General features: G+C 43.5%; 1 protein-coding gene across 4 annotated transcripts in view; it reads right to left on the reverse strand.

Annotated features, from left to right (window-relative positions):
• Positions 1–16,198, reverse strand: part of LOC118510096 — a 172,587-nt gene that overhangs the window by 115,686 nt on the left and 40,703 nt on the right. The window lies entirely within an intron of this gene.

Genomic DNA, 16,198 nt, shown 5'->3' on the forward strand with positions numbered 1-16,198 from the left:
ATCAAAGGGTACGAAGCTCATGAATAAGAAGGATATGCAAAGGACTTTGCTCGGCACGAAGCACATACACCCATACTTAGAGCCGTTCCACATGGTGAGGTTCATTGTTCGTGTGGAGATGGCTGTCCTTGGTTTTTTTGTGTTCCTCTGATACAGCTCCCTTTTGCCACTATCGATGGAGCGTAACAGAATGATGTGCCAAGAACTTCGCCGGTCCTTCGTTTTGAAAAAGTCTGACACCTTCGTTGCTACCACATGGTCATTTAACAAGTGCCATAATTGAGCGGACTTTAGAATCATCACGGCTCGAGCGAAACCTAACAGGCTTAGTTTATCGTTTGTTGCGTTTGCTGAGACGCTCCACGTCTCCCTCAGTACAATGTTGCTACCGGCTACCGGACAGGAAAAGTACGATCGGAACAGACAGATGTATTGAGCCGTATTACGCACACCACGGCCACTGGAAGCCATCTGATAAGCTTGCCTTGTCACTGTTGAGTCACACTACCCGAAGCGGCATCTGTCACAACCAGGATGGACCTCATACATCAAGCAACTCTATCACTCACCTCGTTTAGCTTGTACGGACAGTCGCTAGCAACGGTTTTGAGGCTCTGGCTCTAGCCACACACGTTTCTCTATTGTTGATGTTCACTCCAAGCTAGGCATGGCTAACAGTGGTTCCGCGGTTCCGTTTCATAACACCATTATGCACCATAATGTATGATGCAGTCGTTTCGCGCAGATTTTCAGACACGAGTGAAAAATCCTACACAATTTTTACGCAAACCACTCACCGTGTTTGCATCAAACTCGTCGCTGGAAAACCTCAGCTCCCCAATCGCGAAAGTTAAATCCTTTTTGCAAAAGCTGTGAAAAGCCCTGGGCAGAAATAGGCTGAAATGTGTTTATCTCCAGAGTGCACGAGAATTGTGTGTGTGTGTGGTCCCCTCACAGAGTACTTGTTTGTAGCTCTCGCACAGTTTGACGTACTTCCATCTTGAGGCCACTTTATCAAACTCAAAGCCCGTTGCGAGGGAGTGAAGCTGAGCAGGAGAAACAACAACAGAGAAAAAAAGGCCAACCGTGCCGTTTGCGACAGCTGTCGCAGCGCGAGGACGCAGGAACCGGGCAAACTTTGGCCGTCCGGCTGCAGTCAGCAGTTTTTGGCCCGATTCAATATTTAGACGCAAAGCTTTTGTGTGCATGCACGTTGCATTGGAGACGAGAAGCATACTAAACATATACCATATACACCCGGCCATCACACAATGCCTGCGAGGAGTTCCTTTGCTCCCCAGTCCTAGGCTCCGATTCTTGCACACGTGCATCCGGATTCCGGGGACTCGATATCCAACTTCCTTTTCCTTCGCTAACTTGCTGGATTATTTATTTTGTCCCCCTGCGCTCGTTCGCATAAGCCTGCAGTTAGACAAATTCCTCGAAATGTGAAGCGACCAGCGTTTGGTGGCCCAATCGCGTCCAGATCCCTGGCGCGATACTCGAGTGCCACTAGTGGATGGAGATTTAGTTTTTGGGAAAAGTGTCTCGAGTGCGACAGATGCTAGCATCGTTACATCGTCGTACGCGGCTTTTCGCGTTGACAGAAGCCAACGTTTCCTAACTGTGGACGGGGGTTTCCTCGCGCAGGCGGAACGAATCCTCTACCCCATCACGTGCTAGGTATCCTTGGTGAAGTTTTCCACCGTTCTACGGGCGTGTACGAGCCGTTCTCTCCAATGATAGGACGATGCAATCAAAGACAGCTGTGCAATGCAATCACAACTGGCGCGCGTTTAACGTGTTATTGTTCCTGCTTTTTTTGTTGAGGAGTGACACAACAGCTAATGTGGAACAGTGGGACGCGTTTGGACGTGATCATGAGTTTCATTAGCTTGCAAAAGTGACACGAAACGGTATCAGTTAAATTGCAAGTGGGTAGCACATTTAAATAAGGACAGTTGAGAACCTATTTTCTTGAAGATGAAGTTGGGCAATGATAGGCAAAAGGTTCGTTCAGAACTTAAAAAGAGCTCAGGACTCTTCAATTCTGCAAGCCAAGATATTTTTTCACAATCAAAATTAAGCTATCATTGTCGTTGTACATATCACCAAGGATCTCCCGAAAAAAAAACCCAACCGCCGCCATTTATTTCTTCTCATTGATTTTTATGATGACAAATAAGCACATTCCACGGCAAACGAACGGCAAGGATAAACGTTGATACTTTCATTGCAATCGTAAGCGCAAAGTTAAACGAAGTAACTCACGTACGGCGCCCGGTATGATTTCCAATGCACCAGGGATCCCACTGTTCGTTAATCAAGCACGTGCCTCGTGGGGAGAAAATTTTCCCGGCCCCAGCCCGGTGAAGCATCTCAAAACTCGTACCGGCCACCGGTCACCATCTGGTCAGTGGAACTTTTCCAACCAACCAGCTGTTCTTCGATGCTCGGTGCTCTAGCCTTTTGGGCCTGCTAGCTGTAACTACGTCTTAACTTTTATAGCGCGTACGTGTGTATCGGCAAAAAGCTCCCGGGTCTTCCCTGGCCCCCGGACCAGAACGACCGGACAGAACGAGGTCTGCTGAAATCAAACCGGTTGTTCTGATGACTTATTATTTCTGTCCCAAGATAACCGAAATACGTTTCGGTCGATATACGTGCAGTGTGCCAAGCTCCCGGTAGCATCCCTCGATTCTTCCCAGCACACAGGGAGCAACAACATATCATAAAACTCGATGTCCCATCGAAACGATACAATTCGCATGACGACGGCCACAGCCCGAAGTCGTAAACCCGGACAACTGAGCATGCCCACCCCGATGTCTGACCCCCCCAACACACGGGATGCCGTGTCAGATGGTGCTGGATACCGAGATCCTGTCATGTCCGGTTGGTCCGATTGGAGTGCCATCTTTGGTTTTCAGAAGGCTACCTTGCTACCTTGCGTGTGAGACGAAATGTACAACTTTCATCAACCGAAAAATCGGAAAATCAGACATCACACAGAAAACAGATCTATCGTATCTGCCATTTCCGGACCATCGGCATTCAGGCATTGAGGCATTTGAGCGGGGGGTTAAGATGATGATTCCAACGATTTCGAGTGACATGTCCGAACGACGTTAGGATGTTGGGATTCCACTTTTTGCTGCTGTCCTGGATTAGGATATTTTCATCCTGATTCCAGGCCACCGCACTGGGCGAAGCTTTTCTCCATCTCAGTGAGCAGAAAGATCTTCCGGACTGGCGCGGTTGGGGATGGCTTTCGTCGAGTGGTCAGGGTGAACAAAAATAGCGAAATGAAAAGACGCACAGGGCGGTCGGGCGCATGAAAAATGTATGATGCGTGGTCACCTGACATGGATGAGTGTGGTGGTTTCGTGGTGGCATATTGCTGCCCGAGCAGAGAGACACTGAAATGAATGTGGAATGTTTCGCTGCGCTATAATGTGCTGAGTTGATACCGTATGCTTTTAAGTATCAATCCTCCGCTCCGGTCCAAAACGATGGAAATTATTAAGCATCGCAAGCAAGAGTGTCGTTAACTCAATCTCCTGCAGATAACATACATCGTAATGGAGCACTAGCATGGGGGATGTCCTGTGGTAAACACACCGGGTGTGTACGATGGTTCTAATATGATTGAGTTATCCAATTGCTGAGCATCACTGCACTGTGAGCAACGGTGTAAGGAAAGCTTTTTCCACGAACAGGGGTTTCAATTACACCCACAGAAACTATTTATTGCACCATGAAGAGCACTCAATTAATGCTGACCATAGGAAACGTTTTCCCCTTTTTAAATGTGTCTATGCAACACGTGCACACATCACATCCTGATGCGTCATGCTCCCGCTCGAGGGGAAGATCTCAGCGCTGAAGTTAAATCAAGACGAAGTCCATTTTCCACACCGGTCGACTGATGCCCACAAAACAGGAGAAATGCAATGGAAGTCGTTTTTGTTTCATCATTACCTTCGTCTATTCAATCTCTCTCAACCCCTTAAAACTGAACGGGGGACTCGGAGTTTCCTTTCATCTTTAAATCGAAAACAAAAAGCTTCCTAGCCCTTCGAGATGCTGCCGAGGGCAGATAATGGCTGAACACGGTATAGGGGAGTGGCTGCTCCGTAATGGAATAAATCATGACCTGTAATTATATAATCTTTTTGATAGTTCCTTCAAGGAAAGATGCAGCAGCAGCATCGAAACAATGCGGCAATGGTTTGCCTTTGCTGGTGCAACATTGTGGCACGATAAGGGAAGTAACCAAGAGTTTATTTGATGTTTCCCTGGCAGCTAGCCCGAGGGTTTGGAAACTGTGCAGAGCAAGTGTGTTCTTTTGCATTGCAGTGGTAGTGACCGTTTGAAGATAGATTCTTTGATAGTTTAAGGGGTCAGTTTACAAAATCTTGATAATAATCCAATTTAAGTAGCCTGCAAGTGGTATCCGCAACCCGGGTATCAAATTGTACTCCAGATTAGTCCTGCATGCTCCTCAATTACATCGCTTGAGTTAAAAATCTAAGAGGAGCACTGGAACTTGAGTACCCAGATAAAGTGGGTTTCATTTCTCCAACATTCCAGATTGGGTGGTTTTGAGTTAGTTTTAATCTGGTTGATCCAAGATATATTTGATGGTAAGAATCTAAGTTTTGATAGTGAAAGTAAAAGCGATCTGCACTAATACTCCAAACATCAGACCGACCTTCCTGTAGCAATGGAACGCGCACATTGAACTTCTAGAGCTTTCTTCTGTCAACATACCTGCAAAAAGAAAGAAATTAAAAAATCTCAGTGAGTAAAAGTCAGGTATGTTTCAAATCAATAAACTTGAATAATGGTTAAAGTTGTGAAAAGCTGTTTTTGCAGATCTAACCAATTAAATTAAAAGGATGTATACTATTTATTTATATGTTTAGTATGACGGCTTGTCGACGTATTTCCGGATGTGTAATACTGCTTCATCGTGAATATTTTTAGAATAAAAGACATAATTAATGACATAAAAAACATTACTTTTCGGTCGACTTATTAACTTAAGCGTGATTAGATTTTCAAAACATTATTCTTATTGGTTGCCAAAGCCTTGAGAAACATTCAGTCGCTCCAACCAATTGTATCCAACAGTGGCGGATAAGACCTAGGAGCGGAAGGAGCGACCACTCGGGGGCTTCTGGTTAAGGGGAACCTTGTCGACGAAGGAAATCCTGTTGATCTTACTCATAAACGAGTCACAATTAGAGGAGCCTAAACTGTGATTCCGCTCGGGGCCTCCAAAGACCTTGGTCCAACATTGATAACTAAGCTGTTGTGTTCCATGACAGGACCATTTGGCGAATCCCATACAAATCACCAATGACCCATACTCTGAATTGACTATCCAGTAATAGAAAAACAAGTCACAAAACCCAAAATTGGATGGTCAGAGATTTCTGCAAGTTAAAAAAGGTTCTATAAGACAACGAGATAATTAAAAATGTATTGAAACTTTTTAGCCCACGAAAAACAAACATCTACAATACTTATGATGAAGTGAGGCATCCATCGGGACGGTCTAGTAGCGCAGGAGATAGCGAAACCGGATTTCACACAGCAGAACCGGTGATCAATTCCTTTCTAGACCGTCTTGACCGATAAAATCAAGTCAAGGAAAGCCAGAGTTAGTAGGCCAAAGCCTCTCAAGATTACAGTGCCGAAGAAGTCATCTTTGAAATGTTATAAACACAAAAAAAACGATTTTATTTAGAAATATCTGAAGCTAATCTGCACCATTAGCTCTTCAAACTCTTCGCAGATCAAATATAGGAAAATAATCAGAAAAAATCATTCCCTAGGCTCAAATTGGCAAAGGTTGAAAAATTAAAACCTTAAAAAAGGGCTCATCAATAATTAGGACCGTCCGGACTTCGCGCGGCAGGACCAGGGTTCACAGCCCATCTAGACCGCTTCCCTGTAAGCAGAGCTGACTACTTTGCTTCGGGTAAAATTAAGTCACAGAAAGCCAGAAATGGCCGAGACTTCTCGAGGTTGTAGTGCCAAGGAAGAAGAAGAGAAGATCAATTATGGGTCATTATATCCACATAGAACGAATCCGAAGGCTAAAGTTGGCAAAGGTAGTAGGACTAGATTGACTAAAAGAAGAGAATCTGATTCTAATGCAATGGCTCTCGTCATGCATATTGCAATTTTTGAAATAACGTGTTAACTTTTTAATAACCAGACAAATAAACCTTAATTATCTCTTTTCAAACGAAACAATTCCTCCAAAAGAATATATTCTAAAACTCAATTTCACCGAACCGCATTCATGCTGCACCACCGATGTGCCACCGATCCATGCACCGATGTGAAACGAACTGTTTTGCGACCGAAAAGGAAACATTAGACCGATCCATTTCCTTCTGCTTCCTTCCAAATCAACTGCAGAAGCGTTGATTGCGCAGCAAGATAAACAAAATCAACCACGTGGCAGCTGCAACACAAACAAATTGGGTGCGAGCGCTTTGGGGAGAACCAATCAATGCGTTCGGTTCGTTTCAGGAGCAGCCACAAACAGCAGCACAAAAAAAGTGTGTGCTCCAAAGGAGAGAAAAGTTGACACCATCGCGCCAAGATGCAAACGAGAAAGATGATGTTTCGAAACAGGGTACAGGCGGCTCGGTGGAATGATTGGACTGAACGAGTGTGCTTCCGATTGATATGCAGCATGCTTGGAAGGCTTCCGTTTCTGCCGAAGATTCACAGGACGATAGGTGTGTGTACCTTTTATTTCACAGCGTTTGCTTCCTAGTTTGAGTGATGTTGACAAATGTATTTGAACGTTTTTTTGAATAAAATTTCTTTTAGAAGAAATAAAACAAAAAACAAAACAAATTTTATTTATTAGCAGTTAAAAGTATCCGAAGCAAATCATTTTTAATATCTGCAGTTAAAGCATGTTCCAAACTCATTAAGGGGCCATTTTTATTCCCCATCCGCAACATCGTATTTAAGCGCCGTTCGTTAAATGTTTAATTCAGCACCTTTGCTTAGTCATGCACTACCGAAAAACCGCATGCCATTACTTATACGAACACACACATACACATACAAAAAAAAAACCCATACTCACACATGCCACCCAACGGTGCGATAATGTGCCCGGGTTAATTGTTTTCTGTATTTTCAATTTCCACCCGCGTACTTCGAATCTCTCGCTCGATGGAAAGCCGACTGTGTATCATTAACTTTGCACACGTACGAAGCACAGATCGGCACTGTAGCAAACCGCGAACCACCGGGCCAGGGCACACCGGTGCAGAAGCGGAAGGATATGGTACAATTAAACAATTTAAAATATTTCTTTGAAAAACCGACACTGGTGTCGATGCATAAGCATGGCGTACTCGGGGCCAAAACCCCTCCCCCCGAACCGAAAGGCAGTCTCTTACCGTCCTCTCTCCTGGGTGGCTTCTGATATCTTAGTTTTTGCTGGGCAAGTGGCATAAAACACACAAACCAACCATTCTTTGTTCTGGCGCTCGTGCGCTGGTTTGTTCATCGCACCGTTTAGCCGGCAGTGTACGTGCCCAAACGAGTGAACGCACGCCGTTCCTGGCCCACTGCCACGTTGCACTGTGCGGTGCTGGGGGAGCATTGTTGAAGAAGGTGATCCATGGACGATCTTCACGTACGAGACTTTCACGGACACACACACACTTGCACACACCCATCGTCCCAAGGATCGAGCGAAAGGTGGCCGGAGCCAGAGCAAATTTAGCGCCACTGAGACGTTGGCGCAGGATGGTACCGGGCGGGGCTGAGAATCGGAAGAAAATTGAGTTTTCAGAATATCATTATTATGTTTACGTATTCTGTGCACCTTAAGCACGAGCGCATAGCAGGGAGTCGCACACGGTGCGGCTACAGGAAGGGGACGTCCGCCGGCGGCTAGGAGACTGGGTGGGGCAGGGATGTAAGTGTGTATCCCCGTGGTGATGTGTGCTCGTATGGTCAGGAATGTATAAGTCTTGCACGTTCCCGCGCCATGCGCACTATGTGCTGTGAAATCAAATTGGCCAAAATTAATGGATGACGGGAAAAGAGTTTCAGCAGTAGAATTCTTTTGTTTTATCACAACTCTTGCTTCGTCTGAGACAAAATGTATTTGAGATCTTAAATATATCTTATCGACTAACATATTGACAAGTTTATAACAGAGATCAGTTTAGAACAGAGTAAACAACAGAGATTATAAATAAGCTTTTATGACTCAAGCTATTTTTCTTTAACACTTTAATTCATTGTTTTCATCTTCCAGCTGTAAAACTCCAAAGGAAGATGAACAAAAGCAGGATCAACTGAGTGTAATTTATTTTATTTTCTATTCCGAATAACCTCTTTTTATAAGTTGTTTTATATTAAATTTAAAAAGAAACTATTTTGTGTTCCATTAAAACAAATCATCATATAGAACACTGGCCTAATAAATTAAACATTAAAGGACAGTTAACTATTGTCCACAAAACAGGATTTCAAACATTTATATAATACATATAAAACCGTTTCGTTATTCAAACCTAAGGTTACTCAACTAAAACATTACTAAAACACGGTGTGCGCTCTGTGTGTTGGATGCCATCGCAATAGCACCAAATCCCACAGCCTTTCTTCCAGCGGCTCAACCGTAACCGGAATGTACGAGAGAGACAGAGAGAGAGAGAGAGAGAGAGAGAAAGCAAGAATCCCGGCATTCCAAGGGTACCGAGCTCCATCGGATATATATACTCCATCCCGCTTGGGACCAAACTGCAGCACGTAAGAAACCAACCATAACCATAGCGAACGCCTCAAGCACCACCAGAAACACGGCCCAAGACGGGCGGCAATGCATGGTTGGAGACGACGCCGGAGCAATCACCTGCAGGAGGTCGTCTAAACGTACGAGTGCACGTGCGAGTGTGTGTGGGTTCAGGTCCAGGTCGGCGCTACTCTCAAGGTAAGCGTCGAAAAGACGGCGCACTACCGACGGGAACTAATGCTTCACCGGGAATGGTGAAATTGCATCGCATGCAACGGAGTAATAAAAAATCAACATTATCGTCCAGGATTATAAAAATAATTCCCAACAACCGACCAGGTATCGCAGGCACCGGAATCGATGCTACCCCGTCCGCCCGGGTGAGGGATGTTGTCTTTGGGTCTCGGAAGAAGGAAAACGGGTTGAAGCATATCCCAAAGAAATGGGACACGGTACGTCGAGTGTGGTTCACCAGTCACCAGTACGCTCCGACAGTCGTCGTCTGAAGGCGACCAACTCGAAATTGTCCAACGTACGACTCCCGGCCCTAGAAGAGGAGGACCCACTTTCACGACCACTTCACATAGTGACTGCTCCTCGCTTGGCAAGGCGAAATACAGACGCTGCGCCTTGAGGTGCCTTCGCGTAAGTACAGGCGAGCGTCACAGCGTGACACATAGCCTTTTCTTTTCCAGGATATTGCTCTATTTTCGTTTTATGTGTTTTCTTTAAAATCTAATTTCTTCTTACGGCTCACTTGGGAGCGCGACAGACTCGCGTGGTCTTCTCCGGACGGGGGTTTTGATTTTTTTCCCCACTATCCACTTACAGTACGGAGCGAAATAGAGAAATAAGAAACGGAAAATATGTACTACCGGTGCATGGCGGATGGATGGTGGTGTGCTACACATCTAACCTATTCACGGTTCCACTGCGGCGTTGCACCAGAAACAGTGACTTCAGTTTTGGGCAATAAAAAAGCAAAACCTATCCATTGGAAACGACGGTAATTTAAAATTTATTAACTAGTGCATGTTCGTGCTTTAGTAAAAAAACGAGCTGAAAATAACATCTAAACAGGTCTTCAAAACATAGCAGTTTTCGATGCTTTTAAAGTAGCTTTTGACTGATCTATTGGGAGCGCAGAATATGCTTTAAATAAGCTTTGAATAAATCCACCAGAAGGCACATGGTAAGAAACGAAAATCTACATCTCGTCTTCCTCCGTCTTACTTTAAAAAGGATCAGACACAGGGTCTTACTTCAAGCAACTTCTGCCCATCAAAGGTGTGTGGGGTTCTGTTTTATGACACCGATAACCTCACCGAAATGATCGGTAGCTCTGCTATAAGTTTACCGTCGACCATGGTGCACAACCCCGTCGGTTTATCACCGTGCAACCATACCAACCGTTTCTGATGGATCTAAAAATATCTAACTAGGTCGGCAGACAGCCGCTAATATTCCTCCAAGGATCAATGGAGAGTTGGCTCATGCCAGCCCAGCCCAACCCACGTTGAATGGTTTATGTTTGGTGGTGTTATTTATGGCACACGGTGAACCAAATTGATATTACGCGCAATGAAATGGTTTGCAACAGTTGGAGTCGTTGTTGGCAATGAATGACACTATGCACTATGCATACATAAAAGGTTTCTTCCAATTTTACTTTCACGTCCGTGCTTATCATTGAGTGAATGGAGTGGTGTCTGAGAAGCTGAGAAGATCTTTTGCGAGGAGAGATATGAAAAGGGTGCCGTTCTTTACGGATTATTTTTGAGAACCGACAAATGTGATGAGAAAATCGAACCTAAATCATCAATTGTGTCAAGAAACATTGAAGTTCATTAAGATGACATTCGAAAAGGGTCGCATCTCAAGCAGAAAGAAAGTCTAGTAAATGAGGCAGTAATAACCCAATGATGAAGGGCGTTGAACAAACCAAATAATTTGTAGAAAAATTAAAGTTTAAAGAAGTTGGAGAAATTAAGTAAAAATACAGGGTGTGTAAGCTAAGTTTGACAGTTCTCTGGAGAAAGATTTTTTTCATGAAATCAATTCATTTCAGACACTTTATTACTGGAAGAATAACGTTATTCGAATCCTTGAATATAGCCACCATAACGGCCTCGATCCGTCACTTGAACATGGAGCAAGCCTTAGCCACTATCTCCCTTGGAAATGTCGCAAAAAAGGACATCAATTTTATGAATAATTCGCCTATGGTGTTACTGGGTGTTTTATTCCACCACGAACAAAAAAGTCCTTAACATGTGCTGTGGTCTGAGGAGTTGGGAGGATTTTTTCCGGATAATTTTACAGGAATGTGTCAATCGAATGCAATCCGATCGTGTGCTAGGCGTCATTCTTTCTCCAAACTTACTCAAACCCCCAGTCAAAGTGTTCCATTTCACTTCGAAGCGATTACACAGTAGCCTTCCTGGCAAGAATCATCCTTAAACATATGAGTTGTTTCCACGATTCGGGCAGGTTCCTTCTTTTTGATTCATTCGACATTTTTCTCACTGTTTACACACGCTGTTAGCTCTCGTAATGAGGTATTGCTTGTTTTGATGTATTATTATAAATGTGATTTGACCACCCTGTAAGTCTTTTTGAATCTAATGCCAGAACCTTCTCTTTTTGTGAACACAACCTGTAGATGTCTTAGTCTGATATTTCTAGTATTCTTGGCTTGATTGTTATTCATCACTCGATAGTCAAGTCCTTAAGTTTTGATAGATGTACTGAACAGGGATTAATACCAGTTTCTGTCACGTCAGTAACTTTTGCCGCTACTACTGGTTCATTCGAAATTTTGAAGTCCAAATCATCGCAATATTTAGATATAGTTGTATGGAATTCCCCGAAATTGGTTCAGACATGTTGTAGAGTCCCTCTGTATCTGTATCTCAAGTCCTTAAAATTTCTCAACCCCATATTTTTTGTTCCTGAAGGACGGTATATCATTTGCTTCAAGAAGAGCGTATTGAAATTGATTACTGCAAAAAATGAAACTAAAAACAACACCAAGAATTTTATCGCCACTAACCTGTAAACACTCTAGCGCAACACAAAACGGAAACATAGGCAAGCGCGTCAAGTGAAGCAATTTGTCATTTGAACCAAAACAAAGATAAATATATAATGCCCCGATACCTTCCACGACATTCACTAGCACCTTTCCACACTCTTTTGAGCAGCAGCTCGTACTATCGATTTTCAATTCAGTGCTTTAAACTTGATCTCGTTTGCCATTTTTCTTGTTTCGTTTTCGTTTTCGTTTAAGCTGTCGGGGTTCGCAAACACTTAGTTTCACGATTTATATAATCTTCCCCTTTTATCTGCAGCCAACGTCTCGCGACCCCCCCAATCGATTCTCGGGTTATGGCACGAGATATAAGAAACTCACCCCCCGTTACTTAAATCTCCCTGCGAAAGGAAAGTTTCATCACAAGAATCGAATCCTTTGCAGCCTGCTTTCGAGTTGCGTTAGATAGGAAAAGTGATCGAAAAAAAGGGATACACCGTTAGCGAATCATTGCATTCTGAAGATGCCCAACCTTGGCGAGAAAGCGGTAATGGTTCAAGTGTGTGTCTGAAGATGGGGTTACTCTAGACACAGATTCCTTCCCCGGGTTTACGCTTAAATCGATTCCTCTTCCCAGCTCTGTTTTGTAATCTTTGTCTGGGTTTGGTGCTGGGGTTGGTTTGTTCCATTCCATTATTCTTTCCTACCCCGAGTGTTTCGGCATCAACACAATCTCCTGTACCGGTGAACTGGCCCTTTTCCGCCTTCTGCTTTCCAGAAAACCTGGCGGATGGATACACCGCTGGAAGCCTTACTTGCGCCAGTAAATCTCAATTTGCTCACCATCACACGGACACAAAACAGAAGGCATTCAAACACGGAAGAGTTGCGTGGTTAGGGGTGGCAACTAACCAACCGAGAGTGGCATGGGGAAAAAATAGGAAAATGCGCAAAAGAAGAAAAACGAGACATGCAAGGGGTGTTCGAAATTCCGAAGGGAACGAGCCAACCCAGACTTTTGTGCGACTATGGCTGAAGAAGAAGATCGCCCTTACCCAATGCCACAACAACAACAGCAATAACCAACAAAACGGAGAAGGAAATATCCTCCCCACACACACACACACACACATTTGGGCCGGGGGAAAATAGATGAGATTATTTCCTTCCGGCCGTGCTATTCCGGGACCCCGACAGACCCGGCACAACCGACCAGGAAGCACTACGGGAAGTTCCGGAATGCAGGTCGGTTTAGTGAATGCGGCTGAGTGCAGAAATGTATAGGAAAACAAAACTCTCCCAAACCATCGAGCTGGGTTCAATTTTTCCGATCTATACTCACACCAACACACGCCCGTCGAGAAAGGCAATGTATTTGTCCGCAGCTGCCAGCAAAACGGACACTGAATGTCAACGAATACGGTCCGTCCGGAGGGAGATTGACTTGCTAGAGTTTGGGTTTCAAATTTCCTCATTTTTTCTACTCCAGTTTTCATTCAAACCGGGTGGTTTCCCGGATTCCAGAATAGGGAAAAGAGCTTATAATTTGAATTTTGTTTTAACGATGCCTTTTTCGCCGTCCTCTATTACACGCGTCCGCTCGCTGTTCGTAGTAAGTTTAACGAATTGCGTTACCAAATCGAACCAGAGCACGACTCAGTAAGTTTTCATACTCTTCATTCCTCCCAGAAAACTGTCCAACGAATGGAATCCAAGTGGAGGGAATGCAAAAAAGAAAAAGGTATCAGCATTACTTCAGCAAGTAATCAAATGCTGATTGCATTCATCTATACAGAATGCTCGTTGCGCTAGAACGACTCGAGGAAGCATTGAACGTTTTGTGAATGTCGTATGAAGACTTCCTCTTCTCGTTTTTCCACTTCAAAAGTACGCTTGCTATCTTCTTCAATACGATAACCACCAACTTCCGATTTGATTTTTTCGATTTTTCCCCCCTACAGAGCAAACCCAAAAGTTCTACTACTTCCCTTTTTTTGCCTTTCTTTTTCGTAAGTGTACGTTACAATCGGGTAATGGAAAAAAATGGTGATAGTGGTATGGGCGAGAAATAGTAATTAATTTTCATTACACTCAAACCACTCTGGCTTGCGGGTGTTTTGAGATTTTTATTCTTCCACCCGTCGCAACACGCGTCCCGGTTCTGTGGACGGGCAATAAATTATGACGTTTTACTGCCATCGGTCGGTATTTATTTATTCATAGGTTGAGCATGTTTTTCCTGCATCGTTTTTTCTCATTCGTATTATTCGTATAAGCTTTCAAAAAGTTATGAAAAAATCAAGACTTGACAGTGAAGGTAGAAGTAAATAAATGGAAAAAGTACAAGGCCTGGTTTTTGTTTTTGATACATTTTTATCCACTATATGAACATGTTCATAATGGGTTAAATATTGCTTCGTGTAGCTTAACTATAAACACACTAAAAAAAAATCACTCGTTTAAGTGCAATTTTTTTTAAATCCGAGAAATGCAAGTTTCATCATTTAACATTTTCTATTAAAAATCCAATAAGTTTTAGTATGCAATTTTAAAAAATGTTTGTAAAGCTGTAAATGTAGGTAAAATTTTGTTTCTTATGATTTTTAATACTATTATTTTGATTCCATTTTTTTATATAACTCTCGAACTTTGCAGAGAAACGTTTTAACTTATGTCACCAACTTTTCTAGCTACTCTAAAAACTAGTGACTTTGTTGTTCGTTACGCAAGCACGCAAATAAATTGATTAAAATCAGGATTACTTATAAAATAATTTTTTGATGTTATAAATTTACTTCGTTGTATGATTTTGTAAAACATTTTCAAAAATTTAATTTAAAATTCATATTTCACGTCCTCGCTCTTGACGTGTTTTCCTTGTCGAAGATTATCTCCACACAGGAAATGAATTCTAATGCTTATTCGATTAGCGCTGGTGATGGGTTTTTATTATGCCAGCAACGTTTCGGTACCCCAACCCATGGGGTGACAATTTTACACCCATGCCCAAAACGTAATACTAATTGCATAAACAGTTTGCGCATTGTCTTATCGCGCTCAAAAGACGTGTCGTCAGCCTTCTCGTCTGAACCTTAGCCCATGCTTATCCTTGGCCTCCCCACTTACTCGTTTGTCTTATTTAAATTCAATAAAAACACTTCGCTAATTTAATGCACAGTACGGTTAGGCATCACAGCGAAACTGCCTCGAGTGGAAAAAGCAAAACAAAACATCAAGTACAATTAGCAGCGAGCGGCAGGAAAATGAACAAGGCGCTCAATCTCTTAGATGTGGAATGCTTGCGGGCCTGTGTCGAGATTTACCGGAACAGAGTGTGTTCCACTGGGTACTGAAAGAAGAGCGCAGGGAAAATAATCATTTTGATGTGAAAAAATATCAACACGGACGCGTTTAGCGGGCGGTAGAATATAATAAAAGGTGTGAGCCTCCTCTCGACTCAGCTTGTTGTCGACGAACTGTGAGAATATGTGAGAAGAAACGCTGGCAGTCGGTAAATGAACCAAGAACTTAAGGATAACATTTTTGAGAGGGACCTCACAAGACATTTGATGGAAGAGTCGTTTTAAATCACTTCCTCCAAAAATTAGCTCAAAAGTTCAACGGAAGCACTACAACTGTCATCGAGACGGATAATACGAGCATCGATTGAAGCCTGTCTGCATTGTCAACCCTTTTGTGCATGAGACAACAGATAAAACGGATTATAAAAGACCATTCCCGTACGCAATTGTTCTACTCGAGCGCAGTTGCATTCACCGCTCGGAAAACTCTCTAACGCAGCTACCGCGACTTACTGACTGACGAAAATAGGGATAAAGCCCATTGTCGAACCAACAACGGAAACGCATCGCAACCGAAAGCATCGGTTGAACAGCGAGGACACAGAGAGCTGTCACTGGAGAACAAAGCGAAGCAAAGCAAAAAACAAGCACGCCTTTATCCGTACCGTACCGTCAAGCTGCTGTCTGTTCTGACTATATGATTGCTCTGCCCAGCGGGATCTACTACAAGAAGGAAACCTCTTCCACTCCACGAATTCCTCGAAGCCGCCATTTCAAACTCGCAGCCATCCCCCAAACGATCCGATTCTCTAACAGGAAACACATCAAAGACCAATGTTTTTGTTTGTTCTCGGGTCGCTCGGGTTCGAGATGGCGAAAAGGGTCACACCGAACACGCACGACGACCCGCCAACCGACCAGTACGAATATGTCTTCGGATACGCGATTCAAAAGACCAAAACGATCGTGAACCGGGCAAGGGATAGGAAACAAATGACATGAAAATGTAATAAAAAAAGCAAGTTGGAAAAACGGGTCATAATACGATGAATGCAAGAGCGCACACAAATGAACGGT

Source organism: Anopheles stephensi, chromosome 3 (genome assembly GCF_013141755.1).
Source record: "Anopheles stephensi strain Indian chromosome 3, UCI_ANSTEP_V1.0, whole genome shotgun sequence".
In the NCBI taxonomy this organism is placed as follows: Eukaryota; Metazoa; Arthropoda; class Insecta; order Diptera; family Culicidae; genus Anopheles; species Anopheles stephensi.